At 44.4% G+C, this 14,027-nt stretch overlaps 1 protein-coding gene across 3 annotated transcripts in view; it reads left to right on the plus strand.

The window, feature by feature from the left end:
- The window catches only part of apbb2b (amyloid beta (A4) precursor protein-binding, family B, member 2b), a 50,208-nt gene that overhangs the window by 3,934 nt on the left and 32,247 nt on the right, over positions 1–14,027 (plus strand). For 2 of the 3 annotated variants that reach the window (XM_079159112.1, XM_079159114.1), the window contains exons 2-3: positions 11,778–11,887; positions 12,441–12,508. The gene's annotated coding sequence lies outside the window, so the exon portion shown is untranslated. Of the gene's footprint in view, positions 1–5,167; positions 5,988–11,777; positions 11,888–12,440; positions 12,509–14,027 lie in introns of those variants that run through there. The other variant, XM_079159113.1, reaches the window with a different exon arrangement.

The raw sequence follows: 14,027 nt of genomic DNA on the forward strand, positions 1-14,027 counted from the left end.
GTCAAGTTTTATTTCATGAAGTGTATCAATTTGTTCCTGTTTCTCTCTGGTGATGTAGCCCCCCCCCCCCCCCCCCCCCCCTCTATAAAACGCTGCAGCAAGGCTTGCTCCTAACTTCTGACAGACCCTCCCTTCTGTGGTAGCAATGAACCTTGGGAGCTCAGGATTGTATGACAGTGGTTCCTGCGTGATGACGGGCGACAGGAATGTCGAATCATTGATCTCATTGGTTCCTGACAGACGCCTTCCTTGGGTTCACATCCTGTGGTGGGAGTGGTGATAAGTCAACATCTGTGGTGAGGATGTGATTCATGCGATTGCACAATAAACAAAAAGTTTGATTCGTTTTGTAGACAAGAATTGAGATGACTTAAACGGTGTAACTTTGATGGAACACGTGGTGCCGGAAATGCTGCGTCATGCTCGTCCATGAGAATGCTCAGGCTGGTGTCTGGGGGAAACGACGACGATGGCTTCCACCGGTTGGTCGGGAGAAAGAGACGGCCGCTGTGTGAGAGGACGAGAGCGAGGGAGGGGATGGTTTAAAGTATTGGCGAGGGAGCCATGATTGCAGTGGTGTCTGTGGTTCCTTTGGCAGCGAAGGGACATTCCTTTTCTGATGAGTCACCCTCTCTCTCTGATATGTTTTCCTTCCTCACATCTCCCCCCCCCCCCCCTCTCTCATTCTCGGAGAGTCTCTCCTTCTTACTGTCACACAATCTCTAGTCCTTTTGTCAAAACTTCCAGCCAATCAGATTGGACCGGGCCGCAATATTAGTGCAATCTCGTGGCGTTATCGTGGAGCGGCTCGCCACAGGCGTTTCTTATGAAATGCGAGGTAACAAGGCCACGTTGAACTCACAGTAACACACACACACACACACACACCCTCACACACACACACACAATCTGAGTTTGAGCTGGGTCGTTTGTGTCTAGACGTCTTCTTGGATGTCCTGTCACATCTCAGCTATATATAGGACCCACAGTCTCTTCACCGCTCCTGCCTTCGCCGAAAGGGAGAGGGGTTTGAAAAAAAACCAACCTGAAGGAAACAAGAGAGCTGTAACGCTTGTAGTCCAATAAGAATCCCTCAGACACATGCTTTCTCTGCTGATGAAAGAAGCGACGGGAGCTTGCAGCGCGTCCAAAAATACGGATAAGAAGTCAAGAGCTATGTGTGTGTTCGCTGCATTAAACAGGATGTGTGTTTGTGCGTGTGTTGGGGGCAATGTTTGCAGTTTGAAAGAGTTTTCAAATCGCAAGAGTCGCTACTTTAATTCACACTTCTGCTATTGACAATGCATTACTAAGAGGTAAGAGAAATGTCTGGAGACCATTAAATGAGAAAATGTGTCTAACAGATTTACTCAGCTGTAGCCAATTAGTGGTACTGCAGATCAAGAGGAAAACTCTTGGTTGTTTTGAAGATGCACTCCCTGCATGTCCATGTTTGTCATGGTACCCACACACGTCACTTATATTTAAAGATTGGCCGCTCCGCTATGATTCCAATCCTCAGTCGAGTACTCTGAACCCCAAAACTACACCGTTTATCACAGCCAGAAGCTGTAAAAAACACCACTATCGTCAGATTTTCATCTTGAACGCATCATGTGTGACGAACGCTTCCGTCAGAAAAAGCAACCGAAGCTAAGCTTAAAATTAGATAGATAGATAGATAGATAGATAGATAGATAGATTAGATAGATAGATAGATAGATTAGATAGATAGATAGATACTTTATTCATCCCGCGAGGGGAATTTTGTTGAAATTGTGATATTTCATCAGCATTTTATTCTACATGTCTCATTTTAAATCTCGCCACAAGTAAACCGTTTACTCTAAACATTCCTGTGGAAAAACGTTAAATTCTAAGTCACAACAAGTCGCGTGACATCACATCAGTGAAACTTGGATGGAACTGCAGACTGCTGAGCACAGAGCATGGAGGAGAGGAGAGGCTGTAAAGGAGAGGTTGTCAGAAATCTCAATATATAAACAACTTGAGTTCTCTCTACCTCGAGCCATGGCTGTGCTGTTTCCATAGAGGGGCAGGACTTTTACTTTGCAGTGAAGATTAAGGCCACGGAGAGGAAAATGTGACGGGAGTAAAAAACGCCCCGAAAGTGCTCGAGGTTCAGAGGTTTAATATCATTTTGTCACTATAGTGGAAAAAGAGGAGGCTGATGGGAACTGAGGAACTTCAGTCGAGTCGACCTAACTTGTTCTGGACCAGACGGCGGTAGGACCTCCTCCACTGTCCGGTGTGCCAGCGGGACACGCTACGATTCACAACGTAACCTATGACCAGGACCTGCTCTTTCGTATTTATTCCTCCCACTGTGTGGATATCTGGTGTTTCCACATCTGTGCCATTCAAAGGCAGGAAACCACGAGTCTAACTCGTGAAACGCGCCGCTGTAACTGAACGGAGGCCGAGAACAACACATTTCTCATTGTTGTAGATGAGATCATCAGTAATAAACATTATTATTACATCAGTAATAACATTATAAGAAAAGGGACCACACGCAGCCGACATCTAAAGCACAGACATGGTGACTGGTCATTAGGGGTAGGTGGGGCATACAAATGATGTGATGTTATTAATTCTCAACGCTTACTATCTGCCATAATTTATTGTCTATGAATCTTCCTAAATTTCATATAATGTGTGTTAGGATTTAATGTGGTCATCATCATGTTCAGTAGTCAGTGTCGTGCTGCTTCAGACCGCGATCTCCTGATCTGTGGCGTCCGCAGTAGGCCTACGGTGGCCTGTGTGGCCCCTCTCTCACAATGCTACATGTATTGTATGTGGGGAAAGTATGTTTCAAATTTTTGGCTACCTGTTGGCCAACACTAGCTTGGAACTGACTGCTCGGCAAGAAGAGGGGAGACTGTTAGCGACCGCTAGCGAGTTTTGATTATATTCTCGAGCACAGGGAGAGAGAGAGATTTGAATATCAACCAGAACTCTGAACATGTAAAAACCCCACTGGACGTGGCTCTACTTGTTGCTCCCTGTCTCTACTCCTGGCACAGCCTGTGTGACCTCAGCATCGGGTCCAGGAAAGAGTCGTCGTCTCATCGCGGTGAGATCGCGCTGGCTAACCGGCTCACGTGTGTCCCGCGGAGGGACTGAAACGGGACTTCCCTCCTCTCGCTGCGCTCGGCTCTGTTTCGGCGGGGCGCGCTATTTTCTTCCCCTCCCTCGACCTCCCCTCACCCACCCACAGGAAGAGAGTGTCTGGGAACCAGGGTGGTGGGGGAATAAGTGGGTGGTAGGGGGTAGGATTCGTTCCTGGGCTTCTGTTTCTGAAACGTTTCTTTTCTTTTTCCCCCACGTCATAGGATTCCAAAGTCTGTGAGTGTGTGTGTGTGTGTGTGTGTGTGCCCCCGGTGGTCTTCATTTAAATATAGGCGTACATGTAACTCACTCTCACCTTGTTTGTGTTTGACTGCTGTGGCCCTTCAGTCTGCTCAGAGTCAGTGGTTGGAACCTGTCCACACATGTGACCTCCAATTCCAAGAGCTCTGTGCGTGTGTGCGTGTGTGTGTGTGTGTGTTTTGTCTGTAACCTTTGTTGACCAATTAGAGCTTTTTGCCTGGACCCCCCCCCACCCCCCCTGAAAAGAGAGACATGCCTGAGATTCTTTTGGCACACCCTGGAAATTCCTCACTGCTCTCCTTTTCTTTTGTGGTCATTCTGTCTCTCGCTCTCCCGCCCGTGGAAACCACGCTGGTGGAGAAATGATACCTTTCAGCAGAATGTGTACAGTACATCCACTGGGCGGATGTCAAACTACAGCGTGAATAAAGAGGAATCACAGTAGAGCTATTTCTGTCCGTCCTTCATGCCGTACACTGCTGCTGCGAGGACGACGTACGGCCACAGAGCTCCGTGTGTGTGTGTGTGTGTGTGTGTGTGTGTGTGTTTGTCTGTATACAAGTGTTTGTTTAGGCTGCAGTCTCAGAGTTTTGTCACTGTGTCTCAGTAATTTCCCGTTATCAACAATATATGGATGCTCTCTCTCACACACACACACACACACACACACACACACACACACACTGGGCCTCCCCTTCCGCTGTTATTCTGGAAACCAGATTCTGTAGATGGCTATTGTTTTCCTCCCTGCTTCTTCCTTGTTTTTGTGGTCACAAACACACACACACACACACACACTGAGCTTGGAGAAATATATCTCTATATATAATAATATATCCAGAATGGACCAGTCACCAGTCATCTGTTAGCTTTGTGTCGGGCTGATTGATGTATTTTTTAATTAATTAATTTTGATTTGCTAGTAGCTGCAAAATATGTAGCTCTTCATATGAGGTGACTAAGAATAACCCTAATATAAACATACTCTATATCATTTGAAAATGCCGCATCGCCACTTTTCTCATGGCTGTGCTTCTGGTCATAAAACAAACCTGCAGTTTGGGATCCGAGTGAACAAATAGGCACATAAAACAACATGGAGTCTGCAGTGGAGGCCGGTCCTAAAGCTGTTTAGAGATTTATATACAATGAAAAGGGCTTCAAATCAACTGTGATTGATACAGGGAGTTAAATAGTCTGTGGAGACATAATGTGGCGATCTGCCTTAGTTTTATTTATTTTTATATTCTATATATCATTAAAAGTGATAATAATAACAGCATATGGCCACACTAGTGGTTGGAATGTGAAGAGCTCTCCAGCTACATGTGTTTGGTTAGCAGTGTTGCTAACCTCTCAGCCTGGTTTGTGGAGGCCGTTTGCAGCTACATGAGAGTCCGGCCCACTCTGTCTGCAGCCAATGACAATAAAGCCAGGGAAGATCTGGGAAGGTTGCCTGCTATTTTACGAGCTGGTTTACACATCCTCATCCTCATCCTCATCCAAAAAAGTTAGAAAAAAACAACAGCACCCAGTTGCACGTTCTATTCTGCACGCCGGGCCTCGTTGACGCGAATCCGTCCGTTTTTGTTTTATCTTTCCGATGGACCCGGCCTCTTAACTGTGACAGTTTTGCTTTTTCAGTCAGTCTTTTTTATTTGGCAACAGATGGGGTTCCTTACAGGCAGGGGGGGAGACGAGAGCAGGGGGAGGGGGGGGGGGGGGGGGACTGTAAATCAGGGGTTTGTAGAGCGAAACGGGTGGTTTTATGAGAGTTTACAGACCTTCACTTTTAATGAGAAAAGACAAAGGACAGAGGAGGTGTGTGTGGGGGGGGTAGAAGATGATCGTAGGAGAGGTAGAAGAGAGGAAACGGGCAAAGTGAATGGGATAAAGGAAAGAGGTAAAAGTCAAGTGCGATTAGCAGAGGAACTGGACTGGCGAGGAGCCTTGAGAGGGGAAAGGGCGGGGAAGGAAGGATGAGAGGCCTGTCGACCTGCTGGCAGGATTCCACTTGGCTCATGAATGTTCAAGAAAGCAATCCGCCTCTTCCTCACTCGTCCAGAGTCTGGTGGTGAAAACGAAAGAGAGAGAGAGAGAGAGAGAGAGAGAGCGAGAGAGAGCGAGAGAGAGGTGGAGTGTTCGCAGCTGCTCCATTCTTTGGTGGAGCCAGACCCCTCCCCCCAACACACCTAACATTATAGACCACAGTAACAACACACACATGCAACAGCACACACTCGGTGGGTTGGCCAGAGGGTCAGGAGTCAAAGGTCAAACCGTCATGCTGTGACACATCTTAGATCTGATTACCCTCATCCCTCTGTCAGTTTCTACTGTTTACAGGCGAGTCCATGTGGATATTTATATGTAGTCATATTTACTACTCGTGTGTGTGTGTGTGTGTGTGTGTTTGAATGAGTCTCTGTTTTGTCAGCGCTGCTCTGCCCAATGGAGGGACCCTGTAATCATGCCTAGACCCCCCACCCCCACCCCCATCCGCCGCACAGGACTGCAGGAAGCCCAGAATAGGCACCCCGATCGCTGTCGTCCCGTCCAATTAGAGACCATGTCCAGATGCCGTCAGTACTGTAAGTCACAGCTGTAGCGCCTACTTGCCGCAGAGCTGGAGCTCCACCCGAGTGTCAAAAGCTTTACGTTTCACATCCGTGTCTGTTGGGGGAAAAAAAAGTTGTTACGCAACTCCAGAGCGGTCTGTAGTTAGTGTTTGGACAGCGACGCATTTGTGCACACTGGGCTTGCAGTGATAAAGTCGGGATGAGGTTAAAGTGGTAACGTTTAAAGGGCACCTCCACCCATTTTGCACATCAAAGTATGTTTACAGATCTCGGGGAGTGTGAAGAAAGCCTTTATGTAGACTCCAGAGGGAGCTGGGCGATCAAACATGACTCAAGATTCAGTCACTGTGTTGCCTTTGTCTTCTAAATTCTAAAATATTAGAAACAGACCATTGTGGTACGCCAGATGAAGGCGTACATGAGTGCGCCATAACTCCCGGCAGCTAACTAGCTAGCTAGCTAGCTAAAACGGTAAAACACGAGCTACAGAACAAACACTACAGGGGGATAATATCACAGATGTGTCTGGCTATGTTTCCGGTGATATCACCACCATGGTTTGTGTTTTTATGCGGCAGAAAGGTAGTTGGCTATCTACCGGGAGATTTGTTTATAGCAATGCTAGCTACCCGGGAAAAAACAAGACAGCAGTTGTTCAATGCTACTTTGGTTCTGAGGTTCTGACCCAATTACACACAAAATAGTTGTAAGCCTTTAGACTCTTGTCTAAAGGCAAGCCGTGTAGGAGGTCTGGAGGACGAGGTCATTTGTAATGTCGATCGCCTCCACACCGGGCAAATCGGTCAAGTTGGGGGAAATATCGCTCTTCTTCGATTTGTAGGGATCACATCCAATATGTGTTTCTATTTTCTGGCAATAACTGCTGCGTGCAGGTTCAACCAACCCTTTTATGTATTCATTTTCCTCAATTTCCAATTTGCGCAGTATATATAGGTTCTTCACTTCCTGCCCTCCATCTGAATTTTGCTCATCATAATAGTCACGTGATTACAAAATCTATTGCGTGTTTTGGGGGTCTTTGTGCCTTCAGTTTGGATGTCAGCAAGGGAAACACATGCTTAGATATACTGAGGTCAGGTGGCTGACCAAAAACCTTCTATTATCTTTATACTTGATCTGTATGTATAAAAACCATGTATGTATAAAAAAAGCACTATAATTCCATAAGCTGTTCACTTAATATGACTGTGAACACCCTTAAACACAGTACCACCTGCAATGACTTGTACTAAGGGGAGGACAGTAGACCGCGATTACACATACCACATCCAACCGGTAAAGCCAAGTCAGCAGCAACATGTCACTGGAAATGATTCATAAGTTGTTAGTGTAGACAGACACCCCTTCATACAAATACTTTCTCGCTGTTCCCAGGTATGCAGACTTGTCGCAGCAGGATTCAGGGAACCGAGCTGCACGCCCTGTCATTTTTAATCCCAGAATGCAACGTTTTTATTGCTATTTTTCAGAATCGCTTTATACATCGGCCTTCTTTCCTTGCCTCCGTCATTGGCAGTTTTCATACTTCATACTTTTTAAAATTTTTTAAGAAGGGATTCCTAAGGACCGAAAGACTTCTGACATGACATCTCTCTTGTAGTCGACGCTTAAACGATTAGAGAAAATCCATTACAGTACACACATCTGGTTTCAGGTCAAAATGATCTATTTGCTCTTCAGATGGTTTACCTTTTTACCACAAGTCTGTGTAACAGCTAGTGTTGCCAGACAAACCAGATGTGTCTATTATATCCGTAAACAGTATTGGCTCAGTATAAGACCACTGCTTTGGCAGATCAAGAGTTCTTCGGTATGTGGGATGAACGAACCAGCTGTGTGCAAAATGTGAGAGACTCTCAGAAAGAATCAGCAGCAAAGCTCTGTGGGGTCTCTGGAAAATCTTCAGTCTTTAATAATCTTTTAAAATCTTACTATGTCCAGCATTATTCATTATTCATACTGCAAAACATTTATTAACAAATAGCAAAATAGCCTTGTGGTGTTTCCTATCTGTATCGGGGGTTCGATCCCAGACTCCTCCACTCCGCACATCCTTGTGTCCTTGCACAAGACGCTGAACCTGAGTGCGTGTGAATGTTGATATGTAGTGTAAAGTGCTTTTCAGTGGTCAGAAGACTATAAAGGTGCTGTATACATGCAAGTCCAGTTACCAGTTACCGTTATATTGCCATTGAATACCCGGTTGTTTCTGTTGCAAATGGTCCATAGTGCAAATGTGTAGTTTAGTCTTTCTTAACAACCTAAAAGGAGTGGATTTTTATTCTCTGCTTCGACATTATAGTTCTACTCTATTAAAAGACTCTGTATGCATGAAGTCGACGAAATATGTCAAAGAGAGAGCAAAGTTCATTGCATCTACTGTATGAAGTCTTGTTTCTATTGTGAGAGAAAGAGTACAATCAGTCTCATGGCAGTTTGTGAAATAGTCACGAAATGCAAACTATTGTTTTTATGTACAAGGGACACAAATGTTTTTTTTTCGTGTTGCTCGGAACAGGTTTAGGAAAACGGTCACAAACATTAGGCTTAGGCAACAAAACAAACGTTAGGCTTAGGCAACAAAACAAACGTTAGGCTTAGGCAACAAAACGAACGTTAGGCTTAGGCAACAAAACAAACGTTAGGTCTAGGCAACAAAACGAACGTTAGGCTTAGGCAACAAAACAAACGTTAGGTCTAGGCAACAAAACGAACATTAGGCTTAGGCAACAAAACAAACATTAGGCTTAGGCAACAAAACAAACGTTAGGCTTAGGCAACAAAACGAACGTTAGGCTTAGGCAACAAAACAAACATTAGGCTTAGGCAACAAAACAAACGTTAGGTCTAGGCAACAAAACAAACGTTAGGCTTAGGCAACAAAACGAACGTTAGGCTTAGGCAACAAAACAAACGTTAGGCTTAGGCAACAAAACGAACGTTAGGCAACAAAACGAACGTTAGGCTTAGGCAACAAAACGAACATTAGGCTTAGGCAACAAAACGAACGTTAGGCTTAGGCAACAAAACAAACGTTAGGCTTAGGCAACAAAACGAACGTTAGGCTTAGGCAACAAAACAAACGTTAGGTCTAGGCAACAAAACGAACGTTAGGCTTAGGCAACAAAACAAACGTTAGGTCTAGGCAACAAAACGAACATTAGGCTTAGGCAACAAAACAAACATTAGGCTTAGGCAACAAAACAAACGTTAGGCTTAGGCAACAAAACGAACGTTAGGCTTAGGCAACAAAACAAACATTAGGCTTAGGCAACAAAACAAACGTTAGGTCTAGGCAACAAAACAAACGTTAGGCTTAGGCAACAAAACAAACATTAGGCTTAGGCAACAAAACAAACGTTAGGTCTAGGCAACAAAACAAACGTTAGGCTTAGGCAACAAAACGAACGTTAGGCTTAGGCAACAAAACAAACGTTAGGCTTAGGCAACAAAACGAACGTTAGGCAACAAAACGAACGTTAGGCTTAGGCAACAAAACGAACATTAGGCTTAGGCAACAAAACGAACGTTAGGCTTAGGCAACAAAACGAACGTTAGGCTTAGGCAACAAAACAAACGTTAGGCTTAGGCAACAAAACGAACGTTAGGCTTAGGCAACAAAACAAACATTAGGCTTAGGCAACAAAACGAACGTTAGGCAACAAAACGAACGTTAGGCTTAGGCAACAAAAGGAACGTTAGGTCTAGGCAACAAAACAAACGTTAAGCTTAGGCAACAAAACAAACGTTAGGCTTAGGCAACAAAACAAACGTTAGGCTTAGGCAACAAAACGAACGTTAGGCAACAAAACGAACGTTAGGCTTAGGCAACAAAACAAACGTTAGGCTTAGGCAACAAAACGAACGTTAGGCTTAGGCAACAAAACAAACATTAGGCTTAGGCAACAAAACAAACGTTAGGTCTAGGCAACAAAACAAACGTTAGGCTTAGGCAACAAAACGAACGTTAGGCTTAGGCAACAAAACAAACGTTAGGCTTAGGCAACAAAACGAACGTTAGGCAACAAAACGAACGTTAGGCTTAGGCAACAAAACAAACGTTAGGCTTAGGCAACAAAACGAATGTTAGGCTTAGGCAACAAAACGAACGTTAGGCAACAAAACGAACGTTAGGCTTAGGCAACAAAACGAACGTTAGGTTTAGGCAACAAAACAAACGTTAGGCTTAGGCAACAAAACAAATGTTAGGCTTAGGCAACAAAACGAACGTTAGGCAACAAAACGAACGTTAGGCTTAGGCAACAAAACGAACATTAGGCTTAGGCAACAAAACGAACGTTAGGCTTAGGCAGCAAAACGAACGTTAGGTTTAGGCAACAAAACAAACGTTAGGCTTAGGCAACAAAACGAATGTTAGGCTTAGGCAACAAAAATTAACGTTAGGTTTAGGCAACAAAACCACATAGTTAGGTTTACGAAAACGGTCACAGACATTAGGTGTAGGCAACAAAACCACATTAAGTTAAGGAAAATGTTTACGAACGTTTAGGTTGAGGCAACAAAACTACAACGCTGTGTGGAACACTGGTCTATTCTATTAATTATAATTCTATGCTACGTCACTAGCTTTGACCAATTGTCGTCCATGTACACAAAATCAATAGATTGCATTTTGTGACTATTTCACAACCTGATAAGAACTGGAAATGGATCGACTGCATTCCACTTTGTGATCAAGCATGCAAAATGCCATAAATATACAGCTCGGCTAATTACATAGCAACATTATTGCTGCCTTATTTATTGAAGGGGACAAACTATTAATCACTAAACTCTCCTCCAGGGAAGCAACAGCTCACGCAAAGCACTGCAGGTAGCTTGATAGATGAGGGATTCAAATGCTTTTCTTTGCCATTCTGTCCACTGACTTGATCTTTCAATTCCTTTCTTTTTTCATAAGAATCATAACACTGAATTCTGTCGCATTGTAGACAAATGAGAGGAAATTTGTGCGGGGTAAATCTCCACTTTGCTGCATTTAAAACGGCTAGCTGATCAGTTTCAGTGTGTAGGCCAATAACATTCACTGCCGTTGCCAACTGAGGATTTGCCTGATTACCAAAACCCTGATGCCAGTTCGATCTTCATGCACCTAAATGTCTGAACGTTCCCGCAGTCATCGGCACACTTTTGCCTACACGGCTGCAGGGGATTTGTGGTTGTAATTGATTGGATCTTTAAACGAGGTTGATTAATTACTAGTCATTTGGAGTAACATCCTTGCAACGGTCAGTGTCAGCTCATACTTTAACTAACGGATCCGTGTGATTGGGATGACATTTCATTCCTCCAAATCTTTCCAGGTGTTTTTTTTTCCCAGCCACTCAGCCGGGGGGAAGTGGAATCTTACGGTCTATTCTGACTATGCTTATTATCTCTCCCTCCACTACTCATAGCGGTTGTGTGTTGGTGAGAAACTGTCCACGAGTCTTGACTGCATTATGCAGTAGTGTATGTCTGTGTGTCTGTGTGTGTGTGTGTTGGTTGTTGGAGTGTAGGTGGACTTTGCAAGTCTCCTGTGGCATTAAGTTTACGATGGTTCCAGTCAGTGAAGTCAGTTGCACCAAAGAAAGAAATATGAGCTCTATACTAAATGAGCCCCATGTTCACACACACACACACACACCTTGTGTATTAGCGTTTGATCGAGGTTGTAAATAATTAATGCGTCTTTATTATTTGTCTCGCTGGTGTCCTGCAATCCTCTCTCTCTCTCTCTCTCTCTCATTAATCCTGTTTTATGTTGGTCTTCTCCCTCAGGACAACGCTGCCTCGCCGAAGCCCCCGTGATTGGATGAGAAAAAGACAACCACTGGCTACCAGTATGGACGCGCGGCATCCTGGAGTTTCCCACAATCCTTAGGTCTCCGGTAAGTCCGCAGCTGCGTAAAGGGCATATTTCAACTTGGTATCTTTTATTTTAATGTAAAATCTAAGGTGGAGCTCTTTAGCTAAATTGGGGCCTTGTTGCTGTTTGGTTGAACTCCAAACGCATAGTATCATATCCAGGTTGGCAGCACCTTTCTGTGTGCCGCTACCTTAGCATCACTGCTTACCGGGGAAGACCTTGAAGAAAGTATTGAAATAAATACTCTTGATTTGGATTGACAGGGAAAACACTGTCCTCACTGTACACTGTGCGTTCAGTGGCTGATCACGTGTGTACAGTCAGATGAGCAATTCTTCACCGAACAAACAGCCCCCACCAATTGTTTACCTCTCTGTCTGAAGTCCTTGAATGCCTCTTTTTTCAGATTTCCACAGTGTCTGGAGTCTCTTCACTGTCGTCTCCATAGATACCAGCTGTAGTCGGGTTTCTACACGGGTGAATGTGGTCTCCGAGGGCAACCCAAGGAGTACAAAGAATTCTCTGCATTCTTCTTCTGATCGTTATTTTCTTTATTTTTCTTCTGTGGTGTTCAGATCTGCAGCTGAGCGCCACTGAACCCTGAACCGTGACCAGCGCCGGTCCACGGCTGACCTCCTGTCAGGTACGAGAAACGCGTTTTCACACACACGCTTTCACACGCGTTTTTACACACGCGAGTTTTTACACACGCGCGTTTTTACACACGCTTACACACACGCTTTCACACACGCGTTTTCAAAAACGTTTTTACACACATGCTTTCACACGCGTTTTCACACACGCGCTTTTACACACGCATTCACACACGCTTTCACACACGCTTTCACACACGCTTTCACACACGCGCTTTCACACGCGTTTTTACACACGTTTTTACACATGCTTTCACACACTATTTACACACGCATTTTCACACACACGTTTTCACACACATTTTTACACACGTTTTTACACATGCTTTCACACACTATTTACACACGCGTTTTCACACACACGTTTTCACACACATTTTCACACACATTTTCACACACTATTTACACACGTGTTTTCACACGCGCTTTCACACACGCGTTTTCACACACATTTTCACACACGTTTTTACACACGCTTTCACACACTATTTACACACGTGTTTTCACACGCGCTTTCACACACATTTTCACACACGTTTTCACACACATTTTCACACACTATTTACACACGCGCTTTCACACACATTTTCATACACGTTTTTACACACGCTTTCACACACTATTTACACACGCATTTTCACACACGTGCTTTCACACGCGTTTTCACACACGTTTTCTCACACACTATTTACACACGCGTTTTCACACGCGCTTTCACACACATTTTCACACACGTTTTTACACACGCTTTCACACACTATTTACACACGCGTTTTCACACGCGCTTTCACACACGTGCTTTCACACACGCGTTTTCACACACATTTTCACACACGTTTTTACACACGCTTTCACACACTATTTACACACGCGTTTTCACACACGTGCTTTCACACATGCATTTTCACACACGTACTTTCACACATGCATTTTCACACACATTTTCACACACATTTTCACACACATTTTCACACACTATTTACACACGCGTTTTCACACGTGCTTTCACACACATTTTCACACACGCTTTCACACACGCATTTTCACACGCGCTTTCACAAGTGTGTTTTTACACACACGCTTTCACACATGCGCTTTCACACTCACGTTTTTACACACACGCTTTCACACACGCTTTCACACACGTGCTTTCACACACGCGTTTTCACACACATTTTCACACACGTTTTTACACACGCTTTCACACACTATTTACACACGCGTTTTCACACACGTGCTTTCACACATGCATTTTCACACACGTACTTTCACACATGCATTTTCACACACATTTTCACACACATTTTCACACGCGTTTTCACACGTGCTTTCACACACATTTTCACACACGCTTTCACACACGCATTTTCACACGCGCTTTCACAAGTGTGTTTTTACACACACGCTTTCACACATGCGCTTTCACACTCACGTTTTTACACACACGCTTTCACACACGCTTTCACACACGCGCTTTCACGCGCGTTTTCACACACACGCTTTCACACG

This window comes from Pholis gunnellus (genome assembly GCF_910591455.1).
Source record: "Pholis gunnellus genome assembly, chromosome: 5".
Taxonomy (NCBI): domain Eukaryota; kingdom Metazoa; phylum Chordata; class Actinopteri; order Perciformes; family Pholidae; genus Pholis; species Pholis gunnellus.